Source organism: Natator depressus, chromosome 3, assembly GCF_965152275.1.
Source record: "Natator depressus isolate rNatDep1 chromosome 3, rNatDep2.hap1, whole genome shotgun sequence".
NCBI lineage: Eukaryota > Metazoa > Chordata > Testudines > Cheloniidae > Natator > Natator depressus.
In genome coordinates, this window is record NC_134236.1 from 65,870,305 (window position 1) to 65,891,977 (window position 21,673).

General features: G+C 43.3%; 1 protein-coding gene and 1 pseudogene across 1 annotated transcript in view; one reads left to right on the top strand and one right to left on the bottom strand.

Moving 5' to 3' along the window:
- The window catches only part of ME1 (malic enzyme 1), a 340,941-nt gene that overhangs the window by 220,598 nt on the left and 98,670 nt on the right, over window positions 1-21,673 (bottom strand). The window lies entirely within an intron of this gene.
- LOC141983884 (non-selective voltage-gated ion channel VDAC1 pseudogene) lies at window positions 3,571-4,331 on the top strand (annotated as a pseudogene).

A 21,673-nucleotide genomic window follows, 5' to 3' on the forward strand; every position in this document is an offset into this window, starting at 1 on the left:
GGTGGGTATACAGATTCTCGTGTCCCTTCGTGGGTACAAAGTACTTGCGCTCTGCCTTTTTAGAGATGGGAGCCAACGAGGCTAGTGTTTGCCACAGGGCATTTTAAATTCTTGCCACTCCTTCATGGAGCGGCAAGGCCACCCTGCCCAGTGCTGAAAGGGATAGCACATTGAACAGGGAGCCTGAGGACCCTTCCATCTCCTCAGCCTGGAGGTGCAGGCTCGCTACCACTCTTTTTAGGAGGTCTTGGTGAGCCCGGTAGTCCTCCATCAGGACGGAGGAGGGCAGGGCCACAATCAGCTCCTCTGGATGGGGTGAAGCCGGTAGAGTGCTTTAGGTGTCATCTAGCACCGGAGGATCCACCACCTGGTCGGACTCCGGGCACGGTACCGAGGACACAGGTCCCACCGACCTTTTTTCTGGCGGTGTAAAGATGGAAGCCGACAGTGCTTCCGAGGCCCCAGCCACTGAGCAAGCCCCCACCGGATACCACTGGGCCGGCCATGACACTTGGTGCCACTGCACTTGCTGTGGCACCGGCTGTTTGGGCTGGCTAGCTTGGCCTGTAGATGGGCGGCTGTGAGGGGAGGCCGAGCTGGCGTATGATCCACAACTGCCTCTGGACCAGGATTATTGGCAGTGCTGGGACCTATGTCGGCCACGGGACCACGATCTCGACGCAGAGGAGCGGCACCGACGGTAGTAGCTGCTCCGCGAACAGCCTTGACAGGTGGAACGGGAGTCCGAGCAGGAATGGCGTCAACGATCGTGCCGCGACCGACTGCGGTATCTCCTGAAAGACGAGGACCGTTGGCGACATCCACCACAGTCCTGATGATATTCGCTTTGCGAAGACAAGCGGTGCCGGGAGTCCCGGTCGGACGGCACCCATCCGGACAGTCTGACCAGCGTCGAGGGCAATCCACATTGACTGAGCCCTCAGCGGTCTCTGGGCAGTGAGCGGTGTCGGGAACGTTCACTTGACCGAGACCGTACTGGGCCGGTGGCGACTGCGGTGATCCCAGCAGCGGCTTGCCTCTGGAGCGTGGGGCCAACATCGGCAGAACTCCGAGCACCAGCATGGACATGACATCCCTGGCTGCCTGGAGGGCTTTGGGCGTAGATGGCATCCGAACATCCGGAGAGGCATGCTCCGAAGGGGCCGGGCTACTCCGCTCAACGTGAGTGGGAGGCCTAGGGCCCGATGGGGATGGAGGACTACCCGACATGGGCCTAGCCTCTGTCCCAGACTTCCCTTGGTGCTGTTGCGAAGAGGGAGTCTTTCTGGTCCTCTTGGCATGCCCCATGGATGGGGAGCAGTGCCGACTGCACGATGGTACCGGAGGGTCTCCGCGAACCGACGCTGTGGTGCTGGGGACCAGTTCGGAGTGGTGTGCCGGGGTCGGGGCCAGTGCTGACTCCATCACGATGGCCCGGAGCCTAATGTCCCTTTCTTTTTTAGTCTGGGGCTTGAAAGATTTGCAAATCTTGCACCTTTCGCTGATATGGGTTTCTCCCAAGCAGCGCAGACAATCCGCGTGTGGGTCGCTCCTTGGCATAGAGCGCCTACAAGAGCTGCACGACTTAAAGCCTGGGGTGCGGGGCATGCCCCAGCCCGGGCTCAATGACTAACTAAACTAACTGAATTAGCTAACAAACTACAGGTACTACTGAACAAACTAAGGGTTCTGTGGACGAGCTGCAGCAAAGCTGGAGCTGAGCAGTTCCAACACACCTTCATTGGCGGCAAGAAGGAACCAAGGGTGGGGGGAGCACAGCCCCCCTTACACCATGCCAGGCAGGCGCCGTGGTGGGGGGAGCACTCCCCCCTACGCGTACTGCTAGGGGAAAACCTTCTGGCACTGGTGCACATTGCGAGCACACACACCTATTGTGGAATACACATGAGCAAACACTGAAAGAAGAATCTTGCCTCTACAGAGAGAAGGGCTATGTGGAGGGTCACAGTGAGCCCCTGAGGCTAGCATAATCCACCAGGAAGCATGTGACCCACTGAGACAAGGTCGTAGCTTTGTCACAATATATTGATTTCAATTACAACAGAGAATACAAAATGAACATTGCTCGCTTTATATTTATTTTATGACATATTTGCACTGTAAAAAACAAAAGAAATAGTATTTTTCAATTTACCTATTACAAGTACTCTTTATCATGAAAGTTCAATTTACAAATGTAGAATTATGTACAAAAATTACTGCATTCAAAAATAAAACAATGTAAAACTTTAGAGCCTACAAGTCCACTCTGTCCTACTTCTTGTTTAGCCAATCACACAGACAAACAAGTTTATATTTGCAGGTGACAGTGCTGCCTGATTCTTGTTTACAATGTCACCTGAAAGTGAGAACAGGCATTCACATGACACTGTTGTAGCTGTTAATCGCAATTAATTTTTTGAGTTAATCACATGAGTTAACTGCAATTAATCGACAAACCTAATTTGCATATGACAAACAGGTGAGGCTGAGCATGAAACAGTTTAGTCATAGAATCATAGAATATCAGGATTGGAAGGGACCTCAGGAGGTCATCTAGTCCAACCCCCTGCTCAAAGCAGGACCAACACCAATTAAATCATCCCAGCCAGGGCTTTGTCAAGCCTGACCTTAAAAACCTCAAAGGAAGGAGATTCCACCACCTCCCTAGGTAACGCATTCCAGTGCTTCGCCACCCTCCTAGTGAAAAAGTTTTTCCTAATATCCAACCTAAATCTCCCCCACTGCAACTTGAGACCATTACTCCTTGTCCTGTCATTTGCTACCACTGAGAACAGTCTAGATCCATCCTCTTTGGAACCCCCTTTCAGGTAGTTGAAAGCAGCTATCAAATCCCCCCTCATTCTCCTCTTCTGCAGACTAAACAATCCCAGTTCCCTCAGCCTCTCCTCATAAGTCATATGTTCCAGTCCCCTAATCATTTTTGTTGCCCTCCGCTGGACACTTTCCAATTTTTCCAAATCCTTCTTGTAGTGTGGGGCCCACCAAAGTTGAGGCCTCACCAATGTCGAATAGAGGGGAATGATCACGTCCCTTGATCTGCTGCCAATGCCCCTACTTATACAGCCCAAAATGCCATTAGCCTTCTTGGCAACAAGGGCACACTGTTGACTCATATCCAGCTTCTCATCAACTGTAACCCCTAGGTCCTTTTCTGCAGAACTGCTGCCTAGCCATTTGGTCTCTAGTCTGTAGCGGTGCATGGGATTCTTCCGTCCTAAGTGCAGGACTCTGCACTGGTCCTTGTTGAACCTCATCAAATTTCTTTTGACCCAATCCTCTAATTTATCTAGGTCCCTCTGTATCCTATCCCTACCCTCCAGCATATCTACCACTCCTCCTAGTTTAGTGTCATCTGCAAACTTGCCGAGGGTGCAGTCCACACCATCCTCCAGATCATTAATGAAGATATTGAAAAAGAACGGCCCCAGGACCAACCCTTGGGGCACGCTGCCTGATACCAGCTGCCAACTAGACATGGAGCCATTGATCACTACCCATTGAGTCTGATGATCTAGCCAGCTTTCTATCCACCTTATAGTCCAGAGCCCGGCGAGCAAGAAAATGGCTGTTCCACCTGCTTACGCTGATCTAGGAAAACCTGCCAGAGATGTTTTCACCAAGGGCTATGGATTTGGATTAATAAAACTTGAGTTGAAAACAAAATCTGAAAATGGATTGGAATTTACAAGCTCAGGTTCAGCAAACTCAGAGACAGCCAAACTTACTGGCAGTTTGGAAACAAAATACAAATGGAGGAAATATGGCTTGACGTTCACGGAGAAGTGGACCGACCACACACTAGGCATAGAGATTACTCTTGAAGATCAGGAAAAAAAATGCTAAAATTAAGACCAGATATAAACGGGAACACATCAACCTTGGCTGTGACATGGATTTTGATATTGCTGGACCTTCAATACGTGGAGCCTTTGTTTTGGCAGGTTACCAAATGACTTTTGAGATGACTAAATCCAGAGTAACCCAGAGCAACTTTGCTGCTGGTTATAAGACTGATGAATTCCAGCTTCACACTCATGTGAATGATGGCACAGAATTTGGAGGCTCCATTTATCAGAAGGTGCATGATAAATTGGAACTTCTGACAATCTTGCTTGGACAGCTGGAAACAGCAACACGCACTTTAGAATAGCAGCCAAATATCAGATTGACCCCAATGCATCTTTCTCTGCTAAAGTGAACAACTCCAGTCTGATTGGTTTAGGATACACTCAGAGTTTGAAGCCAGGTATCAAACTAACATGTCAGCTTTGTTGGATGGCAAGAATAGCAATGCGGGTGGACACTAGCTTGGTCTAGGATTGGAATTTGAAGCATAAAAAGAGATTATACAATCACTAAATTGAAAATACTTTACAGTATAGCTACCTTCAGAATTTAGTGAACCTTTTAATGTTTTATGTCTGGGATGTAAGTATTGTTATGTATCAGTCATGTTAAACCTGGTTAAAGACAGCTAAGCTTTAAAGTGTTGTTCTTTGAGAAGAAAACATTAAACAAAATCCTAATTCCAGGCTTGTTGCCCATCACAGCTGCTAATTACAACTTTACAAGGGATACAACAATGATACTGATTACCGGTTTCAGAGTTATGGCTATATAAGGACAGAAAAGTGTGATATAGAAACTGTGACTGAGAATTGCAATTCACCATAGTGAACTCTTAATTCATGAAGCATAGTCTGTCCAGATAGAAGGCTAGACATCACCTGACATCTAATGTATGGAGATGCTGCTCCTCTGGAGATGACCGCAGTTTAGGAAAGAACATGGGTAAATCTATCACCAGATTCAAACAAAACTGAAAAACCACTTTAGACAAAAAAAATTGGTGTTGTCACAAAGTCACGTTGACTATGAGGAAAGCAGTCTTCTGAACAAAAGCGGAATGGAACAAAATGCCTGGGGCTCAAATGGAGGTCCCATTAAAACCACTAGTTATGGTCCCACAGAGGAACCAACTCTCAGACCAGAGAATGGAGATGTAGAAGTCCTCTTAAGACTCTTGCTACCATAGCACTGGAAAGGACTGATCTTACCTGAATAGGGGGATGAAACGCTGATATTGCTGCCAGATGTACTCTTAATGAGCTAAAGGCTCATTTTAATGACTAGGCCATTCTGGCAGAAGGCTTTCAACTGTTGAGTAGGACCTGCTGAAGAGCCGCCAAACACCATACTTCCTCCTCATGTAGCCACAAAGCAGCCACGCTGTGAGATGCAGGGAGCTGAGCATGGGATGTAAAGTGCATTCGTGATTCTGTGTGAGTAGGTTGGGATAGAAAGGAAGGGGTACTGGAGGCTGAACTGACAGCACAAGAAGGTTGGAGAACCAGCACTTGTCATGTCAGGGCAATGAGAATGCGCTTGACCTGTGGGATGATTGGGATTGGCAGAAACATATATTGCAGAGCCAGCTGCTAGCTGAGATGGAAAATGTCAGACAGTGAATCTGGCCAAAGGCCCCCTTGAGAGCAGAACTGATGACATTCCCTGTTGTTCCTCGTAGCAAACAGGTAAAACATTGGAATGCCGCAAGCTGTGAAGATGACCCAGAGGACACTGGTCTTCAGAGACCACTTGCAACTCAGGGAAAAATTCCTGCTGACATGGTCCATGAGATGATTCTGGACCCCGGGGAAATGGTCAGCTATTGGAGTGATACTCTCTTCAATGCAGAACTGCTACAACCTGTTTACCTTTTGGCAGAGAATCCTGAAGCATGCTCCCCCTTGCCTGTTCACATAACATATTGTGGTGGTATTGTTTATAAGTATGTGATCCACTGAGCCCCGATATGATCCAGAAAAGCCTGACATGGATTGCAGATGGCCCAAAGCTCCAGCACATTGATATGCAGTGAGGACACCTGCTCCGAGTGCAGACCTTGAACTTCAGTGACTCCAGATGTGTCCCCTACCCAATCAGGGAGGTGTCAGTGACAACACACATGGTTGGTAAAAAGGGCCACGTGAAGGAAACACCGTGACAAACATTCTCTGGAAGCATCCACCACTGAAAGGATTCCAGGATCAGTGGAAGGAGACAGAAAAATTGGTCCACGGAGTGAAGAGTCACAGAGTAAACTGTCCTGAGCCATATTTGAATGGCGCGAAGACAAAACCTTGCAAACTGTACCACCTGCGTGCAAGTGGACATGTGGCTCAAGAGGCCTCAGGCACATCCAAATGGTCTTAGAAGGCTGAGACTGTAGACAGAGTCAAAGGTGGCAAATCACTTGAAAACGGTCAGTCGGCAAAAATGTTCTCCAACTTGTAGCGTCTATTAGGGCCCCAATGAACTCGATATTCTGAGTGGGAACCAAAGTTTACTTTCTGGTGTTTAGGATGAGACCCAGACAGTTGAACAAGTGAAGTGTAGTGTTGACATGGGAAAGGACTTCCTCTCTGGACCTGCCCTTCAGTAACTAGTCATCCAGGCACAGGAAGATGTAGATTCCTTTCTTCCTGAGGTACACTGTCACCATGACCAAGCATTTGATAAAAATACAAGGAACAGAAGAGAGGCCAAACAGATGCTCTGTTATGACAAATCGAAGGAATTTTCTGTGGCTCAGAAAAAATCGCCGGACAAATTGCTTGTTATACACATCAATGACTTAAAAGATATAAATTAGGTCATTTTTATTAATTAGCATGTAAGATGGACAAGTATGAAGGTGTGTGAACTGGACTATGCAAGTGTCTTATCAAAACCTACATATCTGGCTGACTTTACATGATTATTTATAAATTGTACATAAATGGAGATGCAGGTACACAGCTGTCTATACAGTCAGATTGGACAGATCAAAACATTTAAATTATCAGATATTCCTATTTTACATAAGGCTACAGAATCCTTGTTTGCTTGTTATACACATCAATGACTTAAAAGATCAATGACTTAAAAGATCTAAATTAATCCAATTATTCTGAAAGGGAGTGAACTCAGAAATAGAGTCTAAAGGGAGGAGCTGTCAAATCCTAAGAATCAGAGCTGCTTTTCAGAATTTAAAAACTGTCTGAAATATTGATATTTACCTGTTACTAAATATTTATACAACACCAGATCTGTTCGTGGTGCTTTACAGATATTTAAGAAAGGCCCAGCTTCTGCCCCAAAGATCATACAAACTACAGTATAAAATAATAAAAGGGATACATTACTTTTGCATATGATTTCCTTCATGACAACATGTAGTCACTATGCTTTCTCTTCCCTCCACTTCCAATGGATTAAGTTTGGCCACTTCTTAAAAGCAACACATTGCTAAAATTATTCCTGTACACATCCTTGTGCTCTTATCCATTGTTGTGGTTGTCAACATTTGACAAAAAAATCCAGGGACAGATCATTAAATAAGCTGGGGTCTTGATAGAGCTCCAGAGATCTCTTTGTAAAGTCAGATGAGTTTCAAGTATTTTTAAATATTAGATTTTTTATTCAGATCCTCAAAATATTTGAGGTTTAGATAAAACACCCAGAAGTATGAGTTCTTCACTGAACCTACAGGGGATTCTATGTGCTAACACTCTCTTTATCTATTATCTTGTGCGGGGACCATATGGGCTACTTTTCCCTTCCTTCAGTGTTTTCATGTGGGACTGAAAGAACTAGTCCCCACTCAAGTATTATCAGGGTTCTCTATGTAACATGGAAAATGACTCTTCTCTTCCACACCCAAGGGAGCATGCATCTTCTTCTGCAAGGACTCTTTCAAACTCTCTCTTGTTCCTCTTGAAATCTTCCTGTTTCTCTCTACCATTTATCTCTTCCACAGAAATTACTGATGTCTCTGCTTCTCTTCCTACTCAAAAAAGATAATGGTGTGTCATTTTGACTTTCTACCTCTAGGATCACTGGTATTTTTATTTCTCTTTCTATCCCCAAAGAAAGTCAATGGTGTCCCTGTTTTCTAGATTGGCAGAGAAATGGAAAGGGAGAAAGATGGTCCATTCTATTATCATTCTCTCATTGAAGAAGTGAACTGGGGCTGATGTCACTGCAATGCAACTGCTGACTGCTCACTTCCCCTGTATGTTCCTGGGCCACTCTTTGTTAGACAGCAGGAAGAGCTAGGAAATGTGGATAAGGAAGGGAAAAGGAGCAGCAGTCACTGGCTTGCCTTCTAACTGCTCAGCACCGTGGTTTGTATTGGCAGAGGTGGACAATCCTTTTTTGAAAACCTTAAGGCATCAATTGTCACAGTTCCCAATACACTAGTTTGCAGTGACTCAAAATAAAGGCATGATTGAATAAGCTTTCAGATATACCTGGTTGGAAATTTTCCAGTGAACAGTTTTTCCATCAGAAAATGCCAACTTGTCGAAATCTACTTTCAACAAAATTCTGCTGGAAACAAGGCAGGTTCTGGTCAGAAACCTGCCTGGTTTCTTACCAGCTCACTCACCCAGCTCCTTGGCAGCCTGCCTGGTAGGGAGACAAGAAGCCTGGAAGCCCTGGCTCCTGAGCTCACAGCTCCTCCGCAGCCAGTGATCACAAGGTCCTTGGCTCTGGGGCAGCCCACCAGACTGCTCTCCTAGGAGTTGGGGCTCTCAGAGTCCCTGGCTCTTTCATCAGTTACCAGCCTGACCGGCACCCTGAGAAGCCCTCCTATAGGAAAGATGGGCTACCCAGCTCCCTGGCTGTTGGGGACACTGCTGTTCTGTGAAAATTCTGACTTTTTTGTTGTTGTTCTATTAGGGGTGATTTACATAAATCCATGTTTTCTAGCGGTTAAAAGGGAGGACTGGGAGTGAAGAGGCCAGGATCCTAGTCCCAACTCTACTACGACAGTAATTTACCAGATGATACTGATGTCAGGCAAGACACTAAACCATTTAGTGTCTCAAATTCTCTATCTGTGAAATGGAGATATCCACTTTTGTAACCTGCATTGAGATTCTTGTGCTACCTAAATGATGAGCATTATTTTATAAGTCACACATGATGGAAAAGCACTAAAGCAAAAGATATTCATCTTATGAGAGTAAAATGAGGACATGCTTTGACTACAAGCCAATAGCACAGACCTTCCAAATCACAGAGGAGAACTGCTGCTTGAATCAGATGTTTCCAAAGTTCCATCCACCCACTATTTTGGCTAAATTTATGCACATAGCTAATATTCTAGGACCAAAAGAATTTATGCTTAAGTGGTATTAAGAGAGGATCATAGCTGTAATGTAATACAGGTATAATGATTTAGAGTAATTTAAAGATGAAAGACCAAATTCAACACATTGAAAGTTGACAGAGTTCAAAGGGAGTTGAATTACTTGCACCAGGGTTGAATTTGGTCCAAAAAACCTACATAAACTATATCAATATATAGAAATTGACAATTGAAGAAAATGTCCTCTCCCCCTTTATTAGAAAAATCTATAGCATTTTCTTGTGGATTTCAGGAAAATAAAAAAAGAGGGGCTACAATAAACAACAGCGGTTAAATTCTGCCTCTATTGAAATCAACAGCAAAAGTCCCTTTGACTTCACTGGAGCCAGGATTTTTCCTGTGAAATTTACTTGCTGGTTACATTTCCTTTCCTGCAATATAAACATTCTCTTGCCCTCCATGTCAACCATGAACTATTTTGGGGAACATATATATAACTACATACAACACAACATGAATTATTTATTTTACATAAATTCTTTTTCTAATCCATCACAAATTCATTGGAATTAGACAAACCGACAGATTTTTGTTATTATCTAGTCTCACAATAAAATAAGGAGATCCTATCTTTTCTTCTCATTATCCATAATATTAAACACAAATTATTAAAATTAAATTGTGAAGCATCTGGAGAGTATAGGTCAACTGTCTGGAAAATTCCAATGTTTGCTTATATTAAGGGGAAAAGGTTTTCATGTCAATTTTTAGCACTGAAGTAGCCAATTTAAAAGCCTAATTCAATAGCATAGTAAGATAAAGAAAACCATGATTTAAGGAGGTTACCATTAATTATTATAAGTACACAGGAATACCATAATGCAATTAAAGGCATGAAGCTTAACTGAATGTGAAATCCTGGCTCCACTGAAGTAAATGAGAGTTTTGCCAATGATTTCAAAGGGGTCAGAATTTCACCCACGTGGTAGAAAATTATGAGTGCAGAATACAAGTCAATTTATTGGGAAAAAATACGTCTATGAATACCATGAGTAGATTACATTTCTTCTGATTTCATCTTCCATCATACAAGTGGATCAGTTATTCTTACTGGTTCTATTTTAAATACAAAACAAGTCACATGACCAGAGCAGGAAATCTGGTCCATTCAGAGGATTTTAGATGCTACCCCACTGCTAAAGAAATATTTTATTTAGCAGTTCAGGTTCTATAGAAGTCTTTAATTTTGTTAACAGAGGGGCACTGTTTTCTGTGTGTTTTCAGTAAATACAGTGTAATATGAATTCTTCAAAGGAAAAAATCCCCAAAACAGGTTTTTTTTCATTTTGCCTACAGCAGTGGACGAGTTTTTAGTTTTAGGATTTGTACAATGCAATTCAATGAGATTTCTGTGGCTTCCCCTGTTCCAGGGACTCTAGATATGTGAAAGTCACCAGCACTGGAATTTGCTCATTTTTGGTTACCTAGCTTTCTCTTTTATTCTGTTCCATTTAACATTGTAGAAGCTAATTTGTTGTTTTATTTAATGCCCTCACCACCAGCTGCTCTTAGAGGATGGGAAAAAGTACAATACACAGGTTGTGCAATCCAGTTTTAAAACTGAAATTGTAAATAGTAGTACTGTGCAATGGGACTTTGGGGTTGGGACCCTCTCTGTATGTCTCACTATGTGTATGGAAAATATGAGGATATAGTTTCTATAAGGAATGCTCCCTCTAAACTTTCTTTCTTCAAATGTTAATGTTTTAGAAAAAAAGAATCTTTGGAGTTAAATACGGAAAATGACCACTGATCTACCAAATATCTCTTTTGTAATTGTGGATAAGTAGATATTTCAAACCAAAATTATCTGCTTGAGGAAACCAGGCTAACCAGTCCACATCAGCAGTGTGGCAACTGTTTTACATATCCCCTAAAGGAGAACACAGGTCAAAGCATTAAAATTCTTTAATGCCATCTGTTTGTCTAGTGAAATATTTCATGATGTTTAAATAGCCTTTCTTAGTTCCACTTCCTGATATTTGTTATATATTTGTCATATATATGTTATTTGTTATAACTGCTTGTTAATCTGTTCTATTTCAAAGTTAATGTAAAAATAGTAGTCCTCCATATATTACTGTTTGTGCATCCTGTGCATTACTTTATCATAGCCAAGCCTTGAATCATGGCCCTCCTGAACAGATAGGAAACAGTTTTGCTTTGCCAAGCGAGCTGAAACAGAACTTTTCCTTGGCTCAGTAGAAGCTAAACTAAACTTATTTCAGCTAAACTTCCTATTTGCATATCTTATAGAAGGCAGAACTTGACCTAAACTCATATAAGACAAAGGTGTAATCAGCTGTCTTTAAAAATTATTAAAACAAAGTATATGGATCAGGACAATTATGCCAATGTTAAGAAAAGAGAGCAATAAGAACGTTGAAATGTCAGCATTAAATACTTGTTAGGTAGACAGAATGTGGGTAATGGAGATGAAAATGAGGAGGAGGAACAACCAAAAAGAATCTTTTTAATTCTATAACATTTCCACCCCTAAGATTTTCTACTATTGCTAATACAAGATCAAAAGAAGTTAATTTACTTGCCAAGACTTCAATTCTGCCAACAGTTTTTCACATGAGTAACTTCACACCTTAGTACTGGAGTTCAGTGGGACTACTCATATGAATAAAATTACTCGTGTGTTTAAATTTTTGGAAAACTGAGGCCTAAATATGCAGACCAGAGTAGAGTATTTTAGCAGGAAAATAAATTAAAGAGGGTGCAAGATAACACCAGAACATCCCTGTTAAAATTATATCTGCACCAGACCCCAATACACCCAGGGCCAAATTCACCCCTTCAACAATACATCAATAGGAGCTGTGTCCACTTATGCTAAGACAGAACATTGTCCCCAGAGACTACTAGATTGACACATTCATTGTGCACATCCAGTAAGTGTTAAATTGGAGCATGTTAAACCATTTTGACATTTATACTTTTTCTGATTGATTTACATAATACAGTGGTAAAATACTGCAAGTCTTGTAATTACCATTACTGCATTTTTGTTGGTTCTTTTGCTTATAACTCAGTTTCCCTCTTGTGGCTGAAGAGGACTAGTCTTTTTTTATCTTTCTCCCACAGCATATTCTTAGCAGCTCCATGTTGTTTAGTCTTCTTCTGGACTGCTTGGACCACCAGGGAATCATCAGTTGGGTGTTGAAAAAAATACTAAAATCCCTTCGCAGGAGCTTATTTTCTACTTGCCCTCCTAGAGATGGGTGGAATGGAGGCTGGAGTATGCCAGAACCATAACAGGCTCCAGAAGGCCCTCATTTATGGACATTACTATTCTGTCCTGTGTTGCAGCATGGAGAATGTCCAGCAGTTTATATTGTTTCTCTTGAGTAACCTCAGGAGAAATATTTAGAATCTCAGCAATCCTTTTGAGGAGAGCCTGAAAAATCTGAATTCATCCTGGGAGGCTGTAGAAGGTGGATTTACTGTTTGATCAGGGAAAGATGAAAAGGCTCCTTGAGGCACTGGTGGCTCCCGGGCTAGAGGAGGTAGATCATCCTCAATGAAGTACTTCTCCTCCCACACCAGAGGAGACTGGGGGAGTGGTGGAGCTGGAGTATGCTTTAGTAGTTTTCTCAGAGAAGATGATCTCAGATGAAAAACAGTGGAAGTGAGTCCTTCTTCAGGTTTGCACCTTTCTTTATACATTCACTGGGAAAATCCTCTTTTGGCTCCCCATCAGTATCCCACTGGAACACCCGGGACAGACTGGGGTCTGGGAGGAGGGAGATTTCCCAGTGTGTTCAGGAGAGAAAGAGGAGTAGGAATAGGTTTTCTATAGACGAGGACCAATCCTGTCAGGAGTATGGTGCCTTCATGGTGCAAGCTGGTCTGAGGCCAAGGTGAATAGCCCGTTCAGAATCACTTAACTCAATAGATCCCAAGTTACCCTTAGGCTCTGAGGCAGCAGGGAGAGTTACCAGGCTATGTGCCCTAGAAGAGGACTTCTCCTCCCTTGCCTGAGAAGATTTCAGTCTCTTAATTGGGGCTGGAGAGGAGAAAATCTACTCATGGAGTCATGACTGGAGTGATGCTCCTCTACAACCTTCTCTCAGATGGAACTGATCCGGTTGCTAAATTAGAACGATAAGTGGAAACCATGATGGAGGTGGAGATGGTACCATAGGTGGCCAGTGCCAAGGCTGGGTGTGATTAGTCTTTCCCATGCTACTCAGAGATTATGGGCTGAGATTTCATAGATTTCTCCATCAAGAACAATTTCAATCTTGCCTCTGTGTTCTTAAGGGTCCTTTTGGAAAAGGAACAGCATACAGAGTAACAATTTGGAATATGCCCCTCTCCCAGACAGAGGAGATATTCGGACTGTCTTTTGTTAATGGACATGATGGAATAACATGACAGACAAATCTTGAAGACAGGAGATTTGGTGTCTGCCATTAGGAAGGAAAACCTGCCTGTATAGAAGGTGTCTTCTTCTTGATCCTTCCTACCCCTTTCTTTTCACCAATGAGAACAAGGAAAAACAAAACATATGAAAAAAAGAAATGAAGAATACACAAGTGAAGAAAGGCTATGTCTCACTAAGGCATGTCTCACACCCCATGAGTGGTGGTTGTAGCTACCCCACGCCTTATTCCCTCAGCTACCGTAGTTGCAAAGATATAGGGGGTGCCGGCACAGACACTGCAGTTCAAAAAAATCCTACCTTATGCACCTGGTGTGCGTACCTACTACCACTGGACTCTATGTAGACAATCACTCAAAGAATAGTCATATCCCCTCTCCGCCTTCTTTTTGCTATTCTAAGCAAGACAAGCTGTTTTTGTCGCCTCATAAAATAGACCCTCCATTTTTCTGATCATCCTAGTAGCCCTTTTCTGTACCTGTTCCAGTTGGCATTAATCTTCTTTTAACATTGGTGGCCCGAATTCTACACAGTATTCCAAATGATGTCTTACCAGTGCCTTGCACAATGACATAAATACTTCACTGTCTCTAAAGGAAATACCTTGCCTTATACATCCTAGGATTCCATTTGCCTTTCTCATAGCTGCATAAAAAAATCCATAAATATCATTCATAAAAATTGCTCACTGTCACTCCAAGTGTTTGCAAAATATTTTGTTTGGATTCTCTAAAGACACTCTGAGCATATATCACTACTAAGAACTCCTTGTTTCCTGTTCTTCCATCTCTTTGCTGATGTAAATATGAAATAGCCCTTTTTACTAAATAAAAGGAACAAGTTGACAATGAAATAAAAGGAGAAAAAAGAGAACATACAGATTCTAATGGTATATATAAATAGCTCTTTGAAATTAAAACAGCTTCAGTAGTTTTGCAATGATCCATAGATAAATTTGTCTGTAAGATGTCTAATTTGAGTTCAGATCTCAAAATTAGCATCTGATCTGCCATTTTCATTTGCCTATTTATAAAGCAGGTGTTGATGCTGTACATGAAGAACAGACCTAGAACCTTTTTGATAGTTTGGTGTAAAGTGCTAATGCCTGGTAAAAACAAAAACAAAACACCAAAACAGTTTGACACTAAAAACAGAAGGAAGGATGGAAAGAAAAACTTATGGCTCATTTCTTCAAGGGGCTGAATGCCCTTAATTTCCATGAAAGTCAGGAGGAGCTGAAAGTGTTCTGCACCTCAGAAGTGCTCAGAAGTGCTTAAAGCATGGTGGGAAAACTGATTTTTTATATTGTTCTTGTATTGCTTATTTAGCCAGTTTAATGAGGGTTTAATTTACATGAAGTTACCACTGCCAATTTCATATGAAAAAACATTCCTTTACATTTCCCAGACTAAGAATAGTGTGTTACTGCTAAAATTAACATTTGAGTTCCAAGATTAAAACAAATGTGGTAGCTGTTGGTCCAAGCAAGGACCAAGTTATCACATAACTACATTAATATCAAACTTGGCTATGGTAGATAAACACCAAACACTGTATTCAATTATTTCCATGTACTACGTCTATTCAGTGGTATGGAGAAACATAATGAAAATCAGAACAATTTGCAACTTTGTTTGTACATATATTGCACTTAGAAACCATATCTGAATATTTTCTTTGTCAAAGTTTTATTTTAAAAAATAAAACTTTAGAATGACATAGAGAACCAAAATTTAGATACTGTAAAAAACAGCTAAAACTAATAAAAAATGTTTCCATAAACTATTTTTATCCTCCAAAAGGAACAGGTTTTTTAAATTTATAAAGATTCTCTTGCAATGTTTATAACCCTACTTAGCACTGCGTTAAGGAATGATAACCTGAAAGTTAGAGTAAGAAACTCACTGTAAACTAAGTAAAACTTACTTGTGTGTTTTTACTTTACAAGTACAAAAAGTGCAAACACGCAAAAGGTTCTAATACCAGAAATAATGAAAAGTAAAATTTAAAAATCAGGTTCCAATCCTGCAAAAGATTTACACATGTTCTTAACTTCAAGCACATGAGTAGTTCCATTTCATTTAATGTACTCACAAACTTCAAGTTCAACACATGCATAAGTCTTTGCATAATCAGACTCCTTGCTATTCTAGACTCCTACTTTCCCGCAGGGGCCTTAACACAGATCCTTATGCCAGCACAGAATCCCAAGAAAGTCAATGGAACTTTGAAGGGACACTAGTGACACTTGTTGCAGCCCTTTTTAGTTAAATACAATAAGAAAAATATGATTATTAATGTGACAGTATCCTTTTAATAAACCCCTTTAATATAAAAAGGTACCACATTAGGGTTAAATCCTGCATTCCTTGCATACCCAAAAGCCCATTGTTTTCTTTGGGAGTTTTGATTTTGAGGGGTACAGTTCTATGGTAATTTTTTTTATTCCAATGTTTTTCAGAAACCAACATGTAATCCTACCAAAAGTAGTACATGAGACCTGACTGACTTGATCCTCAGTATAATTTCCAATTAAACTACAGTATGAATGTACATATGTATGTATTACCTAGACACAATTCTTAGGAGAATGTCCTACTACAACTTTTAGCATGCGAAAGGAGCCTTACTTCAAGGGTCTTGTCATGCAGAGAAACAGATAGGTATGTAGTAGAAATATGCATATACTAAAATTCATTATGATACTGAAGTCCCAACATATCAGCTTTCCCTTCTGAGGATAAAAGAGAGAAAAAAACTAGAACAGGGACATATTTTAAATTTATATCATTGTTAATTTTTTTGTTAGCTACAGTACGTGGTATGTTTTTATAATAGGGGCTGAAACGAATTAGAATAAATCAGTGATTTGCTGACTTAATGGAGAATTGTCAAAAGCCTTCCATGGAAATTTCAGAAAAAAGTATTGGATGGAATCCTAAGGTAACATTTGCAAACACAATATATGTGGAATTTATCTGGCCCACTGTCAACAATTAATATAATCCATTGGGAAAAACAACATTCTTACACTTTTCTTCCTTTTCAAATAAATTACCTCATGGATTTATACAAAATTTTCATTTCATAAAGTGAGAATCAATATTTTAGCACAAATGCAGCTGTTAATTATATCAGCTATATCACACACAAAAAATATTGTCACAATGTTTATTGTATAGAACACAAATTTATATCTAAATGGAACAAAACAAGATAAGCAGTCAACATTAAATGAAGAAAACCATTTTAGTAGTTTTTGCTAACTTAAGGTGGTACTGAATACCCGCAATTTCTATTGCCCTTGAGAGGACTGCCTCTACGAGGTGCTTAGCATCTTGAAAACAAAGAAATATTCTTTTCAAAAATATCTAAGTGACTTAGGAACTTAAGCCCCATTTGCAAAAAAGATTTAAGCACTAAGGGTATGTCTACACTATGAAATTAGGTCGAATTTATAGAAGTCGATTTTGTAGAAAGCGTTTTTGTACAGTTGATTGTGTGTGTCCCCACACAAATGCTCTAAGTGCATGTAGTCGGCGGAGTGTGTCCACAGTACCGAGGCAACCGTCAACTTCCGGAGCGTTGCACTGTGGGTGGCTATCCCACAGTTCCCGCAGTCTCCGCCACCCATTTGAATTCTGGGTAGAAATCCCAGTGCCTGATGGGGCTAAAACATTGTCGCGGGTGGTTCTGGGTACATATCGTCAGGCCCCCCTTCCCTTCCTCCCTCCCTCCATGAAAGCAAGGGCAGACAATCGTTTTGCGCCTTTTTTCTTGAGTTACCTGTGCAGACGCCATACCACAGCAAGCATGGAGCCCGCTCAGCTAACCGTCACCATATGTCTCCTGGGTGCTGGCAGACGCGGTATTGCATTGCTACACAGCAGCAGTTTATTGCCTTTTGGCAGCACACAGTGCAGTATGACTGGTAGCCATCATCGACGTAGTCCTGGGTGCTCTTTTAACCGGGCGCCTGGGCAAACATTGGAGTGACTCAGCCAGGTCATTTCCCTTGTTTCGTCTCATGGCAATTGAGTCCTACCGGTAGTCCACTGTCTTTTAACCTCCAGCTAGCAGAAGATGATGGCTCGTCGTCATACTGCACCGTCTTCTGCCGAGCACCCAGGAGATGATCATGGCTAGCGGTCGTACTGCACAGTCTGCTGCCAGCAAGATGTATAAAGATAGATGAAGTGGCTCAAAACAAGAAACAGACCAGATTTGTTTTGTATTCATTTTCTCCTCCCTCCCTCCCTCCCTCTGTGAAATCAATGGCCTGCTAAACCCAGTTTTGAGTTCTATCCTTGAGGTTTTGAGTTCTATCCTTGAGGGGGCCATTCAGTTTCCTGTAAAGCCACCCCCTTTGTTGATTTTAATTCCCTGTAAGCCAACCCTGTAAGCCATGTCGTCAGTTGCCCCTCCTTCTGTCAGGGCAACGGCAGACAATCGTTCCGCGCCTTTTTTCTGTGCAGACGCCATACCACGGCAAGCATGGAGCCCGCTCAGATCACTTTGGCAATTAGGAGCACATTAAACACCACGCGCATTATCCAGCAGTATATGCAGCACCAGAACCTGGCAAAGCGAAACCAGGCGAGTAGGTAACGTCAGCGCGGTGACGTGAGTGATGTGTACATGGACACAGACTTCTCTCAAAGCACGGGCCCTGGCAATGTGGGCATCATGGTGCTAATGGGGCAGGTTCATGTGGTGGAATGCCGATTCTGGGCTCGGGAAACAAGCACAGACTGGTGGGACCGCAGAGTGTTGCAGGTCTGGGATGATTCCCAGTGGTTGCGAAACTTTCGCATGCGTAAGGACACTTTCATGGAACTTTGTGACTTGCTTTCCCCTGCCCTGAGGCGCAAGAATACCAAGATGAGAGCAGCCCTCACAGTTGAGAAGCGAGTGGCAATAGCCCTGTGGAAGCTTGCAACGCCAGACAGCTACCAGTCAGTCGGGAATCAATTTGGAGTGGGCAAATCTACCGTGAGGGCTGCTGTGATGCAAGTAGCCAACGCAATCAAAGATCTGCTGATATCAAGGGTAGTGACCCTGGGAAATGTGCAGGTCATAGTGGATGGCTTTGCTGCAATGGGATTCCCTAACTGTGGTGGGGCCATAGACGGAACCCATATCCTTATCTTGGCACCGGAGCACCAAGCTGGCGAGTACATAAACCGCAAGGGGTACTTTTCAATAGTGCTGCAAGCACTGGTGGATCACAAGGGACGTTTCACCAACATCAACGTGGGATGGCCGGGAAAGGTACATGACGCTCGCATCTTCAGGAACTCTGGTCTGTTTCAAAAGCTGCAGGAAGGGACTTTATTCCCAGACCAGAAAATAACCGTTGGGGATGTTGAAATGCCTATAGTTATCCTTGGAGACCCAGCCTACCCCTTAATGCCATGGCTCAGGAAGCCATACGCAGGCAGCCTGGACAGTAGTCAGGAGCTGTTCAACTACAGGCTGAGCAAGTGCAGAATGGTGGTAGAATGTGCATTTGGATGTTTAAAAGCGCGCTGGCGCAGTTTACTGACTCGCTTAGACCTCAGCGAAACCAATATTCCCACTGTTATTACTGCTTGCTGTGCGCTCCACAATATCTGTGAGAGTAAGGGGGAGACGTTTATGGCGGGGTGGGAGGTTGAGGCAAATCGCCTGGCTGCTGGTTTCGCACGGCCAGACACCAGGGCAGTTAGAAGAGCACAGGAGGGCACGATGCGCATCAGAGAAGCTTTGAAAACCAGTTTCATGACTGGACAGGCTACAGTGTGAAAGTTCTGTTTGTTTCTCCTTGATGAAACCCCCCGCCCCTTGGTTCACTCTACTTCCCTGTAAGCTAACCGCCCTCCTCTCCTCCCTTTGATCACCGCTTGCAGAGGCAATAAAGTCATTGTTGCTTCACATTCACGCATTCTTTATTCATTCATCACACAAATAGGGGGATAACTGCCAAGGTAGCCCAGGAGGGGTGGTGTAGGAGAGAAGCACCGGGAGGGGTGGTGGAGGAGGGAAGGACAAGGCCACACAGCACTTTAAAAGTTTAAAACTTCAAAACTTATTGAATGCCAGCCTTCTGTTGCTTGGACAATCCTCTGGGGTGGAGTGGCCGGAGGCCCCCCCATTGCGTTCTTGGGCTTCTGGGTGAGGAGGCTATGGAACTTGGGGAGGAGGGTGGTTGGTTACACAGGGGCTGTAGCGGCGGTCTGTGCTCCTGCTGCCTTTCCTGCAGCTCAGCCATACGCTGGAGCATATTAGTTTGATCCTCCAGCAGCCTCAGCATTGAATCCTGCCTCCTCTCATCACGCTGCCGCCACCTTTCAGCTTCAGCCCTCTCTTCAGCCCACCACTTACTCTCTTCAGCCCGCCACTTCTCCTCCCAGTCATTTCGTGCTTTCCAGCACTCTGACATTGTCTGCCTCCACGCATTCGTCTCTGCTCTGTCAGTGTGGGAGGACAGCATGAGCTCAGAGAACATTTCATCACAAGTACATTTTTTTCGCCTTCTAATCTTCACTAGCCTCTGGGAAGGAGAAGATCCTGTGATCCTTGAAACACATGCAGCTGGTGGAAAAAAAAAAGAGACAGTGGTATTTAAAAAGACATTTTCTAGAACAATGGCTACACTCTTTCACGGTAAATCTTGCTGTTAACATTACATACACAGCACATGTGCTTTCGTTCCAAGGTCGCATTTTGCCTTCCCCCACCACATGGCTAGCCCCTCCCCCCTTCCTGTGGCTAACAGAGGGGAACATTTCTTTTCAGCCATAGGCAAACAGCCCAGCAGGAATGGGCACCTCTGAATATCCCCTTAAGAAAAGCACCCTGTTTCAACCAGGTGACCATGAATGATATCACTCTCCTGAGGATAACACAGAGAGATAAAGAACAGATGTTGTTGGAATGCCAGCAAACATACACTGCAATGCTTTGTTCTACAATGATTCCCGAGTATGTGCTACTGGCCTGTGTGGTAAAGTGTCCTACCATGGTGGACAGAATAAGGCTGCCCTCCCCAGAAACCTTTTGCAAAGGCTTTGGGAGTACATCCAGGAGAGCCGCAAATGCCAGGGCAAATTAATCATTAAACATGCTTGCTTTTAAACCATGTGTAGTATTTTAAAAGGTACACTCACCAGAGGTCCCTTCTCTGCCTGCCGGGTCCGGGAGGCAGCCTTGGGTGGGTTCGGGGGGTACTGGCTCCAGGTCCAAGGTGAGAAACAGTTTCTGGCTTCCGGGAAAACCGGTTTCTCTGCTTGCTTGCTGTGAGCTATCTACAACTTCATCATCATCATCTTCCTCGTCCCCAAAACCTGCTTCTGTGTTGCCTCCATCTCCATTGGAGGAGTCAAACAACACAGCTGGGGTAGTGGTGGCTGAACCCCCTGGCATGCAGCTCATCATAGAAGCAGCATGTTTGGGGCTCTGACCCAGAGCGGCCATTTGCCTCTCTGGTTTTCTGGTAGGCTTGCCTCAGCTCCTTAAGTTTCACGCGGCATTGCTTCGGGTCCCTGTTATGGCCTCTGTCCTTCATGCCCTGTCTTTCATGCCCAGATTTTGACAAATGTTTTGGCATTTCAAAAACTAGAACGTAGTTCTGATAGCACGGATTCCTCTCCCCATACAGCAATCAGATCCAGTACCTCCTGTTCGGTCCATGCTGGAGCTCTTTTGCGATTCTGGGACTCCATCATGGTCACTTCTGCTGATGAGCTCTGGCCAGCGTGGCAAGCTGCAGGTGACCATGCAAACAGGAAATTGAAATTAAAAAGTTTGTGGGCCTTTTCCTGTCTACCTGGCCAGTGCATCTGAGTTGAGAGTGCTGTCCAGAGCGGTCACAATAGAGCACTCTGGGATAGCTCCCGGAGGCCAATACTGTCTAATTGCGTCCACAGTACCCCAAATTCGACCTGGCAAGGCCAATTTAAGCGCTAATCCACTTGTCAGGGGTGGAGTAAGGAAATTGATTTTAAGAGCCCTTTAAGTCGAAAAAAAGGGCTTCATCGTGTGGACGGGTGCAGGTTTACACTGATTTAATGCTGCTAAAT